A 19,294-nucleotide genomic window follows, 5' to 3' on the forward strand; every position below is an offset into this window, starting at 1 on the left:
TAGCCGGCAATATGGGGTGGGGGCCAAGAAAAACTTCTGTGCCAAGTTACGTTTCCTTGGGGCCACAAAGGATGGTAGTAGCTGTTATTGATGAAGAGGGGGGGTCTCATTTATTGCTGGAAAACAGGCAGAAAGAGAATAAGCTAGGCCCAATCAGGAGCTGCCGGCAAATGCCATGGGATCGGCTACAACCCTTCAGCAAACGTCTCCCTCGCCCCTATAAATCAAGTGGGACGTTTTGCCGCAATTTGTACAAATCAAGCTAACGGGGCGCAGACAGCTCTGTGACATCGTTCACGGTCAATTGGCAGCATCGGATCGGTTTTTGATTAAGGCAGTTACTCTCCCCCTCTCGTCCGTCCACTTGGCCGACCGCTGCATATCATCCCCCATCTGCTTTGCTGATTTTCGCCAGAGCTTTAAGTGATTCCCCTTTTGTTCTGCGGCTCGCCACCGGGGGCCAGGTGCGTGTTTGATCCCTTCTCTGCCCCCCTCCCTGCATTATCCTTCACAACTTTTCTCTCAAAAAATATAACGATTTCTTGCTGTTTCTAATTACTTACTGTATTCATATGTTATATGCAGCTGATCTGCTCATTTATACTAAATAATAAAATGCTGATTCAATTTAAAAGGCAGGTGTGCAAACTAGACCAGTAACAAGACTAAGTAAAGGAACCACATTGGTGATAATCTGCAAGCTAATTGTTTAATGCTGCTGTTTTTATGCTTGTGTGGAGCACTGAGCTACTGTAGACAGAGAGGGACATGTCACAATAGTTTTTTCCTAAGTGCTGCCCCCTACAGGAGGAAGAGGGCAAGCCCTCTATCTGGCACTCCAGCCAACGTCCCCATTGGGCAAGTCAGCACCACTAAAATACATGTCACTCCGCTGAAATCTCGTATCCTTATGAAAGAGCAAAGTCCACGACGTCTCTCGAGCGAGTTACCTGTGGTGGCGACTTCGTCAATTTGTCGTGTGAACGATTCTTCGATGAGGAGTCCTGCACACATGGCAGCCTGTTGTAAGGAAAGCAGAGTCACTCTGGCCTGGAAGCTCAAAATAATACTGGGCCCAGTGCCAAGAGAATGATGTATCTATAGCGCCCCCTACACAGATGGATGGGGTCAAAGACGTGACATTGTGGAATTATGGAAGCAATTATCAGTGACTTTTTTTAAACATTGGAGAAGTTAACCGTAACCTAAGCAGTAGCTGAAGAAAATGTAATGCAATTAAATTCAGTTCCTTAGTACTTTATTTCAGAAATGCACGCAAATACCGTAATTATTACGGTATGCATGCAAATACCGCAATTATTAGGGCATATCAAAATTATGCATCAACTCTATAACTATTCTGAAAAAGGTCAGCATCAATGCATATAAAATTATGCAACGTACTCTAGACAATTAGTTATATAAAAAAATGCTAATTCAACAGACGGCCGGTAACATACTGTACATTTATGTCGCTCTTCCCCTCGTAGCAGCAACCAACTTTAAAGCCCAGAAACAACTTGAAGCACCTCAGCGATAATGTTGAGCGGCTATCAAAAATGCAGAACGCAGTTCGTTAGAATTCAGCCGCTGTCCTTGCCCCGATCGCCTCTCTCAATTATCGGAAAATAGCCTAGAAAATTCTGTGTCAAAATTCTGTGTCATTGCTGCTGGAAATGCAAACAATGGAGAGTGCAGGTGGGTTAACGGTTTCTTCTTCAGCTCTGCATTTGGATGCAATTATGTGTAATACAGAATGTCAAGAGCCGGACCTATAATTTCTAAGATATCGGTTGCTTAATGTTTACTTTATAAATCTGCTGTGGCATTCAGTTTTCACTGTGTGCTATAAACAATTACACTATCCAGAAATCTTCAGGACAGGAACGAGGGGAAATCTTAAGCTGATACATGCGCTAGCCGTGAGAATCAGACATCCAGTGGCACGCTGCCTCACAATGAGACAGGAGAATATGCGCTCGGACCCACTCTGAGACTTTCGCCTAACAGTGGAGAAGGTTTGGAACTGGTTGTCTTTTTGAGAGGAGGGTACTGAGGATCTAAAATAGTCTCTGGTCTCAAATGGTGACTTTTCAGCCTCTGGTCTTAGAAGGGCACATTAGGGCCGGCTCTCTGCAGGAAAGGAAGCTGTTAGCTCACTCAGTGTTTTGAATCAAGGCTGGGGATTGTGGAGCGAGAGCCCGGCTACTTTCTGCAGATCTGCCCGTATGGTATTGCTGGATGGCCTCACTGCACATATTTTTCAGCTTTCTGCGATGGTTAGCAAATCCTTCTGTTGTGCTGTGCATCCATCCCTCTCTAGGGTACGTTTGCTGCTCAGTACACAGCACTTCCCCACATCTGCTTCGCGTTTTCCCCAAAACAAGCACAGGCACACACAAATACACACACACGCGCGCTCCACCTTCAGACACGGTCGTGGTGCCCTTCATTTTTTTTTTTATCATTCAGATGTAGAGCATTAGCGATAATCTACTAGGTGTCATTTCCATGGGGTAGTAAGCAAGAGTTTGGAGCTGGAAGCCTTTATTAAAAGCATTTGTCAGAGAGTGGCGTGCTCGTGCCCAGGGCTTCAAGCCTTTCCAGGATTCTCCATCTCCTGTTGGATCCCAGTACGACCAGAATCATTTCCCCACCTGATATAATACATTACAAAGTCATTGCATGAGCTCTTTTCCTGTTAAGAACCTTCTAGATCTGTCACCGCGTGTAACCTCACATGTCAGTCCTGTATAGGAATCTGATCCCTAAGTCACTGGCACCTTTAAAAGTTCACTTTCCATGGAATGAAGGGAAGGAGAAAAAAAAAAACACGACGGCAGATTAAATGATCTTGACACTGAACCCGCACGGCGAGCAGTACAGCGGGATCGAGTGAAATCTCCAGTTTCATGTCATTTTCCATCACAGCGGGAAAATCCTCCTTATGCCCTAGGAGGGGTTTATTACATTAATCGGGCTGGATAATTAAAGTACAGATCTCAACGTGATGTGCGTTTGACTCAGAAAGGCCCCATCATCACTGAGCTTCTCTGGCTGGACTTGTGGATGGGGATACACTATTGCAATACAAACCAAAGTGTAAAGGCTATGCAACATTTTATAATATTATCACAGCTATGTAACCTGGAAAATTCCGGAAACCAGCAGCATTGTCTTAGGTGCGATGATAAGAGCGGATGTATGTATAACATCTGCGTCTCCGATACAGCGACAATCCAGGAAACCTCCAGCAGATAAGCGGCAGGCCAAACATTTCCGTTTAAACTGTTGCAGTTTGGGGCGCGATTAATGCCGTAGGTGGCTGGGTTTAAGAATAGGTGTGGTCCAAGAGGCCTGATCTGAACACAGAAACATTGGTCACTTTAATTTTGCAGACACTGTTATCCATATTTGTGTATTTTTGAGAAAGCAGGGGCAGACAGTCGCTGGAGCAACTGGGGTCTAGGGGTTTTTCCTCAAGGGCCCAGCAGTGAAATTACTCTGCCAATCATGGGATTCAAACCAACAACCTACTGCTCACAGGCACAATCTTAACCTGCTGAGCCACACGCATAAGAAAAACCATTCAGTTGAGATGGTAACAGGGTATTGCATACAGATATTAGATGGGCAGAGGTTTAATAAATATCTACATTTTTGTATGCATTGAAGAATACTAATAGTATAATACAAGTACTACAGAAACAAGGTTGGACCCCCCGACTGTGACTTCACACGAATCAGCAAACATAAGGCTAAGGCTCCTTAAGGTCGCTTAAGGTTCGCTTTTGCTGGGAGACGCAGCCTGGAATAAGGGTGTGGCCCTGCAGGGAAGACTGGCAGCCAGTGTAGTGGGTGGTGCTGCAAATGGGCACAGACCATGGCCAGAGTGCACAGCTGATGTCGCGCCAGCCAATCAGCCGGCCCAAAATAAAAGCCAGAGGATGGCCCCTTTCTATTGAACAAGCACCGGGCCAATGAGAGCTGAGGTGAAGCTGACCCTCAGAGCCAAATCAAACACCGCGCGTGTGTGTTTGCGCAAATGTTCTCCTGCACATGCCTCTACTCTGTGTTTACTGCTGAGTTCATCTGTCATCCAACTCGCTTTTCCCCAGTTTACGAGACGAAGGTGGACTGTAAACAAGCTCACCCGCTCTCAAGAGCCCTGCAGTACTTTGAAGTTTTTTTGTCAACAGGAGGATTCAAAAAAAGATTTATCCAGGAAACAATACAGCACAGCATTCCGCGGTTTGACAGATTTACCTCTTTGTCAAACAGAGGTTATGGGTTTGCTTCACAATCACAGCTGAAGCCCCCTGTGTGATGCCGCAACGGCAGTTTTGTGATATGACCGCAATCTGACCTGCAGTGCATCTGGTAGAAAAAAGAAATGCACCATATCCTGCGCGGCTGCTTTACTGTGTTTGGGAGCTGCACCATTATCAGGCTGGTGGTCCACCCCACTGCTACAGTCCAAAGAGTCACATGTTCAGCGAGGTGAAGGGGCGGGGCATTTAATAAAGGGGCGGGGCATTTAATAAAGGGACGGGGCATTTAATAAAGGGACGGGGCATTTAATAAAGGGACGGGGCATTTAAAGGGGCAGAGTATTTAAAAGTTATACAGAAAAACTGACAAAAATATAGAACTGACAGACTAAAAGTAAAGATGGATATAAAGAAGTTGCATTAATTTAAGTTTTTAATTTATTTAGCAGATGTGCTTGCATATAAGAGAAAACAAGGTCTGACAGCTCCGGGAGCAGTTGGGGATTAAAGGCCTTGCTCAAGGACCCAACAGTGAAATCACTCTCTTGACCATGGGATTTGAACCAATGACCTACCGATTGCAGACATAGTGTCCTAACCCCCTTCCCCGTGAGCCACACACTGTTCCTGTGCATGCATGTGTGGTCATCTATAATTTGCAGGGAGGGATTTAGACGAGGTGTGTGTACAGGTAAGCGGTATGCGGCGGAGATGTAAACACCACAAGTGTGCCAGACGGGGGTCTTAGCGAATTCCATCAGAAACACATTTTTCATGATTGTCCATGGAGCCTAAGAGGTGTGTGAAGCAGATTTAAGTGACTACCCTGTAAACAATTACAGTTTATTAAATACACACTTGTCATACTTGTCAGGCAATTCACAAGCATGTTTATTGAGATAACATTTACGAGAGAGAGTGAGAGAGAGAGAGTGAGCGAGAGGGAGGGAGAGACAGCTAAACGTCCCAGGCTGACGGCGACAGATAAACATCACAAAACAGGAGAACTGACTGGATTTATCTGCTAAATACACATTTTAAACCTCTCATATCGGCCAATCCCTAGAATCTATGGTCAATAAGCAGTCAGTGAGGGACGTTTCGAAAGGTTTAATTTAACCAGTTTTACATAAGACAAGTTCATTGTTTTGATTAGAACGCTTGTTTGTGTTTAAGGTAGCGGACGAAAAAGTTGGAGAAGCTATTATGTGGCGACGGTGTAGTAAAGCTTCTTTTCAATTAAAGGCGAGTCACGGAGAAGCTGGGCGGTGAGGGCCTGCCCTCCCATGCTGCCTGCCCTCCCGTGCTGCCTGCCCTCTCATCCTGCCTCCCTCCCGTGCTGCCTCCCTTCCGTGCTGCCTGCCCTCCCGTGCTGCCTCCTTCCCGTGCTGCCTCCTTCCCGTGCTGCCTCCCTCCCGTGCTGCCTGCTCTCCCGTGCTGCCTGCCCTCCCGTGCTGCCTGCCCTCCCGTGCTGCCTCCTTCCCGTGCTGCCTCCTTCCCGTGCTGCCTCCCTCCCGTGCTGCCTGCTCTCCCGTGCTGCCTGCCCTCCCGTGCTGCCTCCCTCCCGTGCTGCCTCCCTCCCGTGCTGCCTCCCTCCCGTGCTGCCTGCCCTCCCGTGCTGCCTTCCCTCCCGTGCTGCCTCCCTCCCGTGCTGCCTGCCCTCCCGTGCTGCCTCCCTCTTGGACGTTCTCAGGTGCAGTATCCCTGTGGGGATGAAGACGGCGAGCTTACTGGCAGCGAGGCTGGGAGGCCGGGTGGTACGACTCGCTCGCTGACTAAATGAACTCGTTTTACATGTAACACGGAAGGAATGCTGGGTAGCCGGACTCGGTTGCTGTCTAAATTAACTTTGGCTAATTAATGTAATTCATATTCAGCGTGGACTTGAATGCAATGAGTAATTCTAAGGAATAATACAGCTAGTAATTTGGGTGATTGTGTGTGTGTCATATGATGCATTGTCCTCCCATCCAGGGTGTCAATCGGATTGTCATCTGGCTCCTTGCACTGGATTAGTGGTTGGAAGATTGATGGATGGATGGATGGATGGATGGATAATCGGTAATTGATCAGAGTACAGAAGCAGTGTCAAACTAACAGATTCCCCTCCCCCCCACCCCCAGGATGGAGTCACTTCAGATACAAGGCACGAGTGGTAGCATCATATCAGCCTATCCCACAAACAGAATGAGCGCCCCCTATCTGTACCCAAAATATTCACCCCATACTGCAACGCAACCAATGCAGTGATTCCGGACCTGGGAGAACTGGGACAGGAACGAAGTGCGCAGATGAAGTGGATCAAAGAGGGTGCACGTTTCAGGGGCACGGTGCCAGGGCAGAGCCGACCGCACCCCGGCTGCCAAGGCCCGCACCAGGGTGCTGCGGTCCGGGCCAGCGGCCTGCACTCATGCTAAAATCTGTTAGCGACTGAGCGTCGCCCCTTTGGCTGCCCCGCATACCGCATTATACGGTGCTTTGCGAAACATAGCGAGGGGGCTTGTAAGGTTAATGTGCTCGGGTACTCGCCTTTCACGCCGCTCGCAGGAAACATAAAACGATGGAAGAACACGGTCATGACTGGCAGCTCGCCCCACCCCCGCCTCGGCCCCACACACCTCTTCCAGTCACACGGTTGCCCGGACTTACACGCATGTACCCATCTGCCGTGGGTCATTACTACTCAGACGTAAGCTACTCGGCTGTCAATAGGGAATAAAGCAGCAGGAACTGATTCTAAAACACCAGCATGTACCTGGAACAACTGGCAATTAAAGGCCTTGCTCAGGGTGAACAAACCTGCAGACCCTGGGGTTTGAACCAACAACCTTCTGCTTATATACACAGCAGCCTAACCTACTTGCCAAGGCACAAGCGCATATCTGAAGCATTGACATAATTTGTCAGGCTTCTAGAGAATGTACATTGGCTCTTTACTGCATTTTTTTCCAGCAAACGGGCTGCCCCGTGCTTCGTTAGATCTCTTTATGGTCTCCAAAGTCCTTTTTATTGAATTAAAAAAAAGAAGCTATGCTGAAATCCATGCCATCTTCATCGTGGAAACCGCCCCTGATGCGAAAGCATCCAGGTTGCCAGGTGTCAATTTCAATCCATCTTGCAGGGGGAAAGGGGACGTTTCAATTTAGTTGTTTTTTTTTGGTTTTTTTTGGACACCCTCCTGTAGGGAAAGGAACGCGACCCGCGAGCCACCATCCCACCACGGCTCTCGAGTTGAGCAAGAGGACACCAACCTGCTGCCCACAGGCATATGGATGGTATAAACCTCCCGTTTCCACAGGATATGCATGCTGGCTCATGTTCGGGATTAAAGCGAGGGGCTATTAAGTACTTCCTGTCTGGGGGCACCAGCTCTCCGCTGCTGCCTTAGTCGGCCAGGGAAGCTGACTCAGTAGGAGCAGATGATTCTGAGGACCGGTGCATCACTGCGAAAGGACATCGTGAACCACCCCTTTGAGTGCTTTGGGTGTGGTTTAATAACCACATAGGGGGTGCTGTGTTGGCCAGCAGCTTAGGCTGCTGTGCCTGTAAGTGGAATGTTGCTGGTTCAAATCCCAGTATTAGCACAGTAGTTTCACTATTCGGTTTCTGAGCAAAGGCCCTAGAACTCAGTTGTTCCAGGGACCGTCTGACCTTGCTGTCTCAGACATGTGCATCACTGTGGATAAAAGTGTGCGCTAATAGAATGTAACTATCAGTGATCACTTACTGCAGATTTTTCACTCACACACACACACACACACACACACACACACACACACACACATATTATATACTGTATATATAGGCAACATACAGCCTCATCATAGGTCTTACGGCAGAGAGGTGACCCTCCTGGCCGTCACACCGAGTCCTCAGTTTCAACCCCACAGTGTGAGGCACCTTTAAGCAGCTACTCCTGGCTCACAGTTTTACAATTTACTCATACATATTTGATTTTATTTATATTCAATATTTTATTGAAGCACTTTGGCTTAAGTGCTTCGCTTGTGGGCCTGTATAGGGACCTAAAACTGTTGCTCTTCCACCGGGAGTCTGGTAGCAAAACCGCCACGCCCCCTACTGGCCCGTCAGCCTCACTGCATGTCGGGGAGCTGGTGATGCAGGACACGCGGCACTGTCAGCACATACAGCCCCCGCTCACAGGAGACGCGCTGTGCAGAAGCTGGCGGGAGCCCCGAAATGGGGCTCACATGAGCTGGGATCGCAGCGTGTCGGAGGGGGGATACGGTTCAGACAACCGTGGAAACCAAATAAACCTGCAAGTAAATGAGTGAAATCTGGAAGGAGTGCCATGGAGTTTGCCGGCATGTTCCTGCCAGGCAGGAACTAGGAGCATAAACTAAAACTACAGTTAGTAATTTTCCCGATGCTGATGCGTCGTCTCTGAACACACAATGGAACTGCAGAGCCAGGTGTTAAAAACAGAACAAAAGTATTGATCCAAGACGCACTCCATGTAAAGATGAAGAGGGACTTCATTCCTTCCCATAGTCACTTCACTTAACAACTAAATCTGCCCCTGACATTCAATGAACATACCAACTCTGTAAGCCTGAATCTGTTGATGTGTGTTGGAGGTAACATTAGGTCCGTTACATGGTAAAATCACATGGGATTAAACAACGTTTGGGAGCAATCGAGCTTTATTAAATTATACTCTGTTCAGCTATGACCAGATAGTTACCTTTTAAACGCCCAGTGATTCCATCGCGTTTGAAGTTTCGTGCTCTTAACGCGCAATCACCAAGAGGCAGTCATGCGGCCGAGCAGAGGAGGAGCTTGGCGTGGACGTTTCCTCGGATACGCTCGATGAGCCACCACGGGGCGGCCCTGGCACACGCCGGGGACGCGGCACAGTCGGGGGGGGGGACACGTTGGTGTAGCTGGAAGGCAGATTAAAGAGATTATCATGGGAAAATAAGCCATTTGTTTCAATTCTCATATCACCATTACTAAATAAACTAAGATTATTACAAATCACTACGCCAGCAAAAACACAAAACACAGAACATTCTAGAACTGTAATGTTGGCTGACGTACCTCTGTCAGCATCAGCAGTGAACTGTTTCATATCTGACACTAGCCAATGGAGATGCGTACAGATTAGTGTCACCAGGGCAAACTCCTGCAACGATGTCACTTCCTGTTAGTGTCACTTCCTGTTGGGGTGGGTGCCAGGGCCTGATTTCAGCTTCCATAACCCACTCATGGAAGTGAAGGCCCACCACTGGAAATAGCTGCCCCTAATATCTCCGATTGAAATAGAAAACAAGCTACTCCACTGTAATCGAGTGTAACCTCTGCTGTTGCATACTGACCTCCTTCGCAGACACATGGAGCGGATTACTGGGGAAGCCTGTGGCTGCTGACAGGTGAAGGGACCAATGTAACGGGCCTCACTGGCAGATCGATTCAGTATAACAAGCGACTGTATCCAGCTCTTACAGCGCTTAATGATTCTCTACTGTAAGCTGGCTTTTCTGACCCCCCCACTCCCCCCATGAGAGCACAGCTTGACAGCCATTTAATGGGTCCCTGAGGCCCCACGGGGGGGGGGGGCTCACATATCTAGATGTTGGATTTACAGGACGTAGCTCAGGGGGGCAGTACCCCTCCTCAGGTGGATGGATGTGGAGGGACGGGGTTGTCGGTTTGTGGACCCCCCCCCCACACACAGGGCTAGTTCCCAACAGGGACAACTGATGCAGTCAGGGACAGGAATTCCCATTGGTCATGGAGCTCGGGTCCAAAGCTGGCATTTGCAGGGGTTTTAGGACGAGACAGGTCCCGTGGGGCAGTTAAACTGGTGCAGGATCAGTAGAAAAAAAAGCCACACAAACGAAGAAGCACAGAGGAGGGTGGGGGTGCGGTGGGGGACCTCAATAGAAAGGTCAGACCCCACCCCACTGGATGACACAGTCTGATCTGCCGATTCTGATCTGCCGGTCCTGATCAGCCGGTCCTGATCTGCCGGTCCTCTCTCTCAGACGCAGCCACACCATTGGGCCTCCGCAGCCAGAGAGGCCGAGCCGTAACAGAAAGAACGAGCTTTATGCTTGTTAATCTTTTTTTTATTATATTCCGAGGTTTTAGCGCTTTCCTGCCGTCGCCACGACGCGGCACTTTATCAGTGTAATAATCTCTGCTCGATGTGCCTGACTCATTCTCCGGTAACCAAAACCACATGCAGGTCCCTTTTACTGGCCCGGTAAGGAAACCTGACAAATGAGGTGGATTTTATCAGAAGATAAAACGCAGGACGCTCTATTTCTCATACAGAAATCACAGAAGCCCAATCGCAGAGTCCCGACGTGTGTCTGGTTGCTCTCTATTTATAAAAGAAAGGGTAAAAGAAGCCTGTTTTATTGGACAGAAGAACTCAAAACCCTTTGCAAGGTCCAGAACGCAGATGACACATGCATTTGCATGGACACACAGCCTGAGGGCGAACTCACAAAAGATGCAAGCTTTTCTGCAGAAGATTTTCCTCGAGAGGGATGAGTTAAGTGCGTTACTCAGCGTGTATCTGTGCTGATCGCGCACAGGGCCGCACTGACCGACTTTTGTGACATCAGCGTCGTGTCGTTAATTAAGATTCTCTTTCTCTCCCACCCCCCCCCCCCCCCCTTTGTGACATGCTGCCTTTTCCCTTCGTCTTCTTTGTTTTTTGGAGCTGACTGGTAGCATCTCACAACCCCCCGCCCCATCTTTTTTTCCAGAGCCAATCTATTACCATAACAAGGGGAGCTTGGATGCGGCCGGCCTTTAGCCGTGCGGAGGGCTCGTGGGACCGAGCCGAGGCCCGATCGAGGGTCTGGGGGCTTCGGGTTTGAGCGCATTGGTGGGGGGGGGGGGTGGACCTCCGCAGCTGGGCACGGTTTTTGTTCAGCATGCAGCTGGCCCACTCTAGGTGCCCAGATTCCAACACACTGCCTGCATAAATCTTCACCCCCCACCCCAATTGGCGCCCACCCCAACAACAATGCCACCATCTCATTCCATGCCAAGACGGCCCCTTCTCGTACATTTGGGGACGGATAAATGGCAGCCATTGTTGCATGGTGGGGGGGGGGGGGGTCATACTCCCGCCATCGCTCTTTGTTTTCACAGCCTCGATTTTTTGTGGCGGGGCCTATCATCCCGTGCCGGGAATCGGCCTGCCGGCAAGTCGTTCCGGACAAGAGACAACTTCACTTTATTTCGGGGGTGTGGCCAGCTGGCTCGGAAGGTGCCAGAAAAATCCGATCCGGTTTATTAGTTTAAACCCATTGGCACGGAACTATTAGCGTTTTGTTTTGGAGCGAGGAACGAAATTGTTTTTACTGCACATGATATTGGGAATGGCAAATAAGCCTGAGATCTGTCAAAAATGAGGCCATCGTGCAGCATTATAAAGTGCAGACACTGCGGACGTACGGCTGGCCTTTGGGCTTGATGTGAGTGTAGCTATGTTTCCTGGTAACGGGATGCAGTAAATACCCCCCCTAAACAAGCACGTGCGCACCGACACACAGCGCGCCCTCACACAGAGCAGCCTGTCATCTTTGGGTCCACCCTTCGGGTGGAGGTGGGCGGGGGATGGGGGGGATGTGTGCACCTGAAGCCCCCCGGTCGGGCCCCCACACCGAGGTCTGGGGCCTCCATGACGGTCCCCTTTCCAAAGCCAATCCGCAGCTTGGGGCCCGTCATTAATAACCAAATAAAGAGGTCTTTATTGGGGAGGGTGTCACTTTTTGGCTTCGTCTGGGGCAGGGGGGCGAGTGTGGACAGATGAATGTGCCGCAGCTGGGGCCGAGCGGCGAGGAGGAGTTAGTGGGGGGGGGGCGTGGTAACAATGGGTACAAGGCGACGCAAAGATGGCAGAGAAGGAAGGCTTTGTTTGGCACAGGTGCCCATACCCCCCCGCCCGCCCGCCCCACCCCACCCCACGCCCTGTGTGCATTGTGCAGCTTCATCGATTATGCATGCGACCTGCGGACGGGATTGGCAGCTTCCTGTCAGGGGCCAGCGGCCAAGCCAGTGCTGCACAGCACCAGGGACGGCAAAAGAGAGGGGCCAAAAAGGACCGGCTTTAAAAGACGCAAGTGAATAGGGCCAGGAGTGTGTCAGCTGTGCGCTTCTCCTGCACGACCATGTGCGTGCTGCATGGCTGTCAAGCCGTCACGGAGCCGGGGCTGTCTGCCACCAGCGGTGAGCGAAAAGCTTTCCCCGCAGGTCACATCGGACAAGCGTCACACTGCCACTTTATCTGTTTATTCTATTCTTTCGAAAAAGCTAAGTTAATGGGCTATAATTACATGACAGAATTACAGTAATAGGCATGTAGGAAACTTCAGTGGTTCAGCATAGGGTGAAATCAGCCCAATTAAACTTAATTTTTGTCCCACTGTGCCTCCTCATCAATATTACCTGACCCAGTGGCGCCGATATCCTTATCCCACTGCCCCCCCCACCGCACCCCCAGTGATAAAATGCCGTTTCCACTGCGGTACCGGCTCAGTGACACAGCCCTTATACGACACGATGTTTGTGGAAGAAAGACCTCATGGCATTAATCAGACTTCCCATGTTCCAGTTTCACCCCACTGAGACATGGCCAGCCTCACTTCAGTGTGCATCCCACACACACACCTGAACGATGGACGGCACTATTTAAACAAGCGATTCCAAGCTCCGGGTGTAGAACCCACAACATACAGGAAGACATATAAACTCATGTGGTGTTTCTTTAAAGTAGTACGATCCTTAGCAGCCCAGAGACAGGAGCCGATGCAGTTCTGGCACTGGGAGTTTAGGTAAAACAGAATCCGGTGTGACAGGGCTAGTGAGGAAGAGGATGGACCCCATCAGTGTGTGGCAGTGAGGAAGAGGAGGATGGCCTGCATGGGCTGCTCTTTGCCGTGACATTAACAAGGACTCGTAATGTGGAACCTACGTATAGCCAGACACTGTACACATGTCATCAGGCAAACAAACATAATACCAGATTAGGTTACAGTGTTGTTGTTTTACAGACCATAATGCAAATTCACTGTACAGCTTCAATCCCAAGCCCTCCTACCTGAGCCTCTGTCTGTTTAGACTCAAAACTAGTCAAAGCATCTTACAGGATGTTTTTTTTTTTTCCCGCTGTTGTCCATGCATGCCGAGACTGAGAGACCAGCGGGGCCGGGCGCTCTGTGACAGCTTTGGCGTGGACGAAACCTGTGGCCCCGTGGAAGCGTGACCTCCGACCCCCGGGCCAGACTCTGACGGATTGCGGGGGCACCTCGAACTGACACCTCTGGGCCTGTGCGACGTTTGCACCTTATCAAATGGCCCTGCTGCCCCCCGAGTCTGACAGGAGGTAAGCCTTTGAAGCTGCATCCATTTCCTGTGTGTTCACAACATCCCTGGAAAAAAAACGAAACCAATTTACATGCGCGTGTTTGCCAGTGAGCGGCACGTCGAGACAACTTCTGCGCGTGTCTCTCCAGACATTAATGTAATACTCCGAGTCTGTAAATGTTTCCAGATGTTCTTCTAGATGTTTAGTGGTCAGTTCCAGGTTACTGTCTAATTGTTGCAATATTGGTTCGACAGAACGTACAGTGACTTCATTTCGCATGTAGCCCATTTGTCAGTGAACGCCCACAGCAACGACTGTCCAGGCTCCTTCTCTTTATTTCTTGAAGCCTTTGTTTTCCCCCTCTCCTGTCTGCAACGACAGCGATGTCCCCTTAAGGGCAACAACGGCTTCATCCACAGCTTCCCTCAAATCGATAAATTGCAACCAGACACATCTGCCGACACATGTGGAGGGCGTTATCTGATCACAACGCAGTCAGGCCAGAGCTCACAGCGCCGCCTCTGATGTCTGTGGTCACGCACAACAAAGCGCCGGTTGAACAAATATTGTTCCATGGATCAGTGGCACAACACTTTTTTTTCTCAATCTGGCGCCTCTCGTCCTACATCTGTTGTACACAAGAAAATAAGCTCATGACTTTTCCCTAGCAGGATGTGGCCCATCCGGACATAGAGTAAGGCTCGGAAGAGCGATCAACCTGCTGGAAATGGCTTTTACATTCCTGAGATATGCTCAGCTATCTTCTGATGTCTTCAGCAAGGGCACAGATTTGGGTATGGACAGGAGGGACAAGTAGCTACCTAGTGTCCCTACCCAATGTACATTAGAAGGTGGTGGAAACAGAAGGACGTACCACAGCGGAGGGGCAACGAGGCGGGCACAGGTCCCGGAAGCTGTACAAAACATGCTATGTATTTTTAAGAATAAATCTAACCTAAAAGCACGAGAAATTGAGTGAAAAATCACTTTGTAAATAAGAATACTTATTTTATCGTTGTTTTTTCCCACCAGAGAGCTCCAGGTACCATCCATACCAATATTTTTTGGATATCGAAGATTTTGCACCGTGAGATCCTCAGAGTAGAATTAAAGCCAAAAAGTTTCCTTCTGCTGACATTCGTTGTGCAAAATCAAGGATGCATCCCAATACGGTTCTGTTTCCTTCTTCGACTGTCTCAGTAGTTCATTGTCGTCCTCATTAAATTTTACAGAGATGGGAGAAGGGAACTAAAAATATTTAAACCACGCCTAATGTGCAGGCTCTCACACACCATGGCAATTTCACATGATTATCTTTGGTACCATTTTTGTGCATGGTGTGATTTCAGTGGTTAATCGTTTGTGATCACGCAGTGTGCTAAGCACACGGTGACAAGCAAGCTTCACTCACTTTTCACTCAACTTTCACTTGGCTGGTAACCAATTACATCATTAAATGTGTCGTGATTTTGCGTATATTTGGGTACGGACAGGGGGACATGCCCCTACCAATATTGTGGGACTTCCCTGTGTGTTTAGGGGGGGGTTCGGTGCTGATTTGGTCCCTACCAATGTTGAAACCAAAGTAACACCCTTAGTCTCATACGTTCAGTTTCAACAGCAAAACATCTTCAGAAGCCCTACCAGATACTACGACACCGGCCAGATCATCAAAAGAACCATGAAGAAGGGGTGCTTCCTCAAACCTGCATGAAGAACCATACGGAAGTACCAGACGGAGCTCGTGGAGATGCACGGTTTGGCAACCTAGTTGGTTTGAAGCTACTTGGACCCCAGGCAGCCGTGACTAACAGGCCTGATGTTTCCCAGAGCAGGCCTGCGGAGTGCGGCGAGCAGGACCCGGCACCCTGAGAGCGGCGGGATACTGCCCCGGGTCTAACCTGAAGGGGGGCATCCCCCAGCCAGCAGGGGGCGCTTAAAGATGTTAGCAGTCAGGCGGGAGTCCACCTTCAGTCACGGCTCCTCACCTGGGGAGCTGATGCAGGCCCAGTAGGGCTCGGAGCCCCAGACTGCCGGCTTTTTGATCTCTGCTCCAGGACATTAATTAGATTTTTAAAATACATGTAATCTGTGGAATGCAGCCTGGCCGTCTGAAGCCCCCTGTGAGGACAATCAGCTGGACACCATCAGACAGAAAAGCAGAAGTTTCAACCAATGGTGACTGATTACAAGTACAATAAGTTCTCCTTAATAAAATTCTCTTCTTTTATTCGTCTTACAGCAATTCAAGAAGCGGCTGCTTGCAAGCTAAGAATCAAATTTGTATTTTGCTTCTGAAGATTCACCCAAATTAAAACGGCCCGTTTTCAAACGGCAAGGGTCTCCGAAACAAGCAGCAAGTTCTGTCAGAACCATTAAAAGCAGTCGACCACTGTTTTAAAATCTAAACATAGTGCATGTTGTAATCCCAATGAACACAACTGCTCACGTTCTTTTCAATAATCATAATTAAAAAAAAGAAGTCAGAGTGCTACGTTCCCATGTGAAGTAAACTGCATGGAATTCTCATGCTGGCTAAATATCCCCAATTATGTCTGAAAGGTAAATAAAATAAACAATCAAGAGGGGAAATAAGATAGCTTACATGCCACAGTTAAGTGTTGGTTATGGTCTGTGCCAAATTTGCATACCTCACAGAAAAACAGAGAGGAAAATTACCTATGAAAAGAAGTCATTTAGGTCGTTAGGCAAGTTGTATACTTGTATAGTATGAAACAGTGACAAAGAACACCTCACACACACACCCAAACACACAACAGGTCTCATGTATCCCGAATGTGGCTATTTTTAAGGGGGGGGGGGGGGGGGTACCTTTTTTCTTAAATTGCTGAGTTGTATAAAGGGGTGGAAAAAATAAAGCAGGGTTTTCGAGGACGGCGCCGCCCAGCGCTGCTCTGTGGTCCTCAAATTGACCGTCATTTTGCTCCCGAGCCAAACTTGACGCCACAAGGGCCTCAAAGGTCCCATTCATGGGAGCTGAGGTGACCAAACGTCTGCCTGCGCGCGTGCTTTGGTGGCCGTGTTTCCTGCGGCTGACGGGACGCACGTACTGGTGACGCGCTGCCCGCTCTGCTCTCGCCTCCGACGGCGTCTGGTGGAACCTTGGCCACAGATAAAAGCTGAAGAGGCCGACAGATAAATAAAAAGCTTCCAGAAGTCTCCTGAGGCCAGTCCTTCCAGGAGGCCACCAGCCGCTGCCAAGACTGTTTGTTTAGCGAAGCTCCATAAAAGCACGCAGTAGGTGGTACTGGTGCATTTAAATTACACACTCAAGATAAGTAATTTCGTTTTGGGTTTTTGTTACCGTAAGAGTCGCTTTTTCCGCTGAAAAGTCAATAGACAGTTGGACCGTTGGCCCAGTCCTTAACAAATATTTTAACCACCAAATGTTGCCAAAATTGGCAAAAGGAACTAATATGAATCTGGCGCAGCAGAGCCTGAAGCTCAGGAAGTAGAGCATCGCACTAGCAATGAAGAGGATGTGGGTTCAAGTCCCCATCAGCATAAAATGTAACCCTTCCATCTATGGGAAATTGCTTTGGATTAAAAAGCGTCAGAATGATGTCAAGGATTGACAGGCTGACGGAATGAAAATAATTGGGAGTGTAAGGAAGAAAAAATGCTGAGCATAAAAACGTGTATTTACTTCCAAGGATGTTTCAGAACCACTGGATTTGCTTGTCTTGCATCTATCTTCAAACCCTTCAAAGAAAGCTTATAAAATTACTGTAAGGATGAGGATTACCAAACAGGGCCACAGCAGATATATTACACCACTGGCCTCTCAGGTGAGCCTGTCCCACCCCCACAAAATGCCATTCAGCTGGTCTCGGGAAATGGTGCACGCATCATCACCAGTAACTGAACCAAACTGCTGCTCATGCTGCTGCAGGTATGATTCAGTCGCTCATAAGGACACAAACACACACACAGTCTTTGTCTTTGGCCCCAGTCACAAGTTGGCCTGCAGGCACATCTGAAGCGATGGGTGGAAGTTATATTACAGGACCCAGCTCCCCCATGCCATCCCATAATCTCTAAGGGACCGAGGAGGGTCCAAACCCATTTCACGAGCCTACCGCCTTCTGGCTACCAAACGGCCCAATTAGTATCCAATCCCCTCCCCCCGCATTGGACGGAGAGCATAACTGCATCCTGGGGCGGCTGACGTGGGCCCCCAGCCATCAGACGGGAGGGGGTGTCAGCCCCAGACCCCCAGGACATTTCACATTACATTCCAGAGGACACAGATCCTCATTTGGTGACTCGTTAAGCACCATGAGCTCAGCTCACTTAAAGGTACTTTATCTGAAAGTAGATCTTCTATTCAGTATTCTTTCTGCTGCTGCTTAAAGCTGTACTTTATAAACGTGCTGGCAGTCAAACGCACTTTATATATTTTTTAGAAATGTTGTTTTTTTTTGTGATGTAGATGGATGCCCACTAGGGGCTGTCAAGAGACCACCGATGTTGCATGCAGGCTTTGACCACAGGACAGGGTGCAAAATGGGTCTTTTGGCATCATTTTGAGAGAGAAGTATTACTAGAAGAAAGGGGGAAAAAACGGCCTCCCAGGTACAATCCCAGACCTGCCACCATGTCCAACTGAACAACTGCTAAACCGCAATGTTACTCAGTTATTCCATGTATTAGCAATACACTCAGTTACCTGCATCTATAATTCAGTCATATGATCAATTTATAGTTCACAATTAAGATTAGACATACATTCTGTGGCCACTGTATTAGGTAGAGTGTATTAAGTAATTATATTAGGTTCCCTCCAGAACTGCTTTGGGGGTGACCCACCCCTGTGCATTCGGAGAAATTTTGTTGTTGTTGTTATTCGTTTGTGCTTCACACCATTTTCACACTGTAGTGTGGCTGTTTCTGACGCGCTGTAATCGCCATGTATGGCACCAAGAATCACAGCATGTCCACAATCACTTAGTGCCGCACCTCAGTCATGCTAATGCTTAGCCAGACGGTGCCTGAACTTGGCAGCCCCATCTGCATGCTGAATACAGTATATTCTGCTGCAGGGACATGATTCGCTGTATATGGCAAAGGGCTGTTTGTCTTAAAGAACAGACATAACTAATTAACTAGCCAATGTAAGTAAAAAATAAAAACATATTCAATATAAAATTACATAATTTGATAACACTTTACTGGGGGCACAAATGATGCAGTAGTACACCCTTACTTAATGCATTAATTAATCAGAAACTAAGTGTTAGTTATGTACTGATCTCATGTTCGTTCAACATTATTCAATCATAACAGTTCATGAATGTCACATAGTTACTATATTTGTTCATGATTTGCACTTGACTAGTAACCAAGTTACTTAGTTATTAGTGTCCCCTCTAGTAAAGTGTTACCCATAAGAATATAAGAAATTACAAACGAGAGGAGGCCATTCGGTCGATCAGGCTCGTTTTAGGAGAACTCAACTAATAGCTCATCTTATCTAGCTCTGATTTAAAGGAACCCAGGGTTTTAGCTTGCACTACACTAACAGGAAGACTATTCCATACTCTAACTACACGCTGTGTAAAAAACTGCTTTCATAAATCCAGTTATAATGTTCTCCTGCTAATTTCCACCTATGGCCACGAGTTCTTGTATTTGAACTAATATTGAAGTATAA

At 48.3% G+C, this 19,294-nt stretch overlaps 1 long non-coding RNA gene across 1 annotated transcript in view; it reads right to left on the minus strand.

Moving 5' to 3' along the window:
* Positions 1-958: 958 nt before the first annotated feature.
* The window catches only part of LOC111836907 (uncharacterized), a 34,607-nt gene continuing 16,271 nt past the window's right edge, over positions 959-19,294 (minus strand). The window contains exons 2-3 of the long non-coding RNA XR_002836513.2: positions 8,977-9,175; positions 959-1,020 (exon numbers count right to left, since the gene is read on the minus strand). This is a non-coding gene — a long non-coding RNA (uncharacterized lncRNA). The remainder of the gene's footprint in view (positions 1,021-8,976; positions 9,176-19,294) is intronic.

This window comes from Paramormyrops kingsleyae, chromosome 22 (genome assembly GCF_048594095.1).
Source record: "Paramormyrops kingsleyae isolate MSU_618 chromosome 22, PKINGS_0.4, whole genome shotgun sequence".
Lineage (NCBI taxonomy): Eukaryota > Metazoa > Chordata > Actinopteri > Osteoglossiformes > Mormyridae > Paramormyrops > Paramormyrops kingsleyae.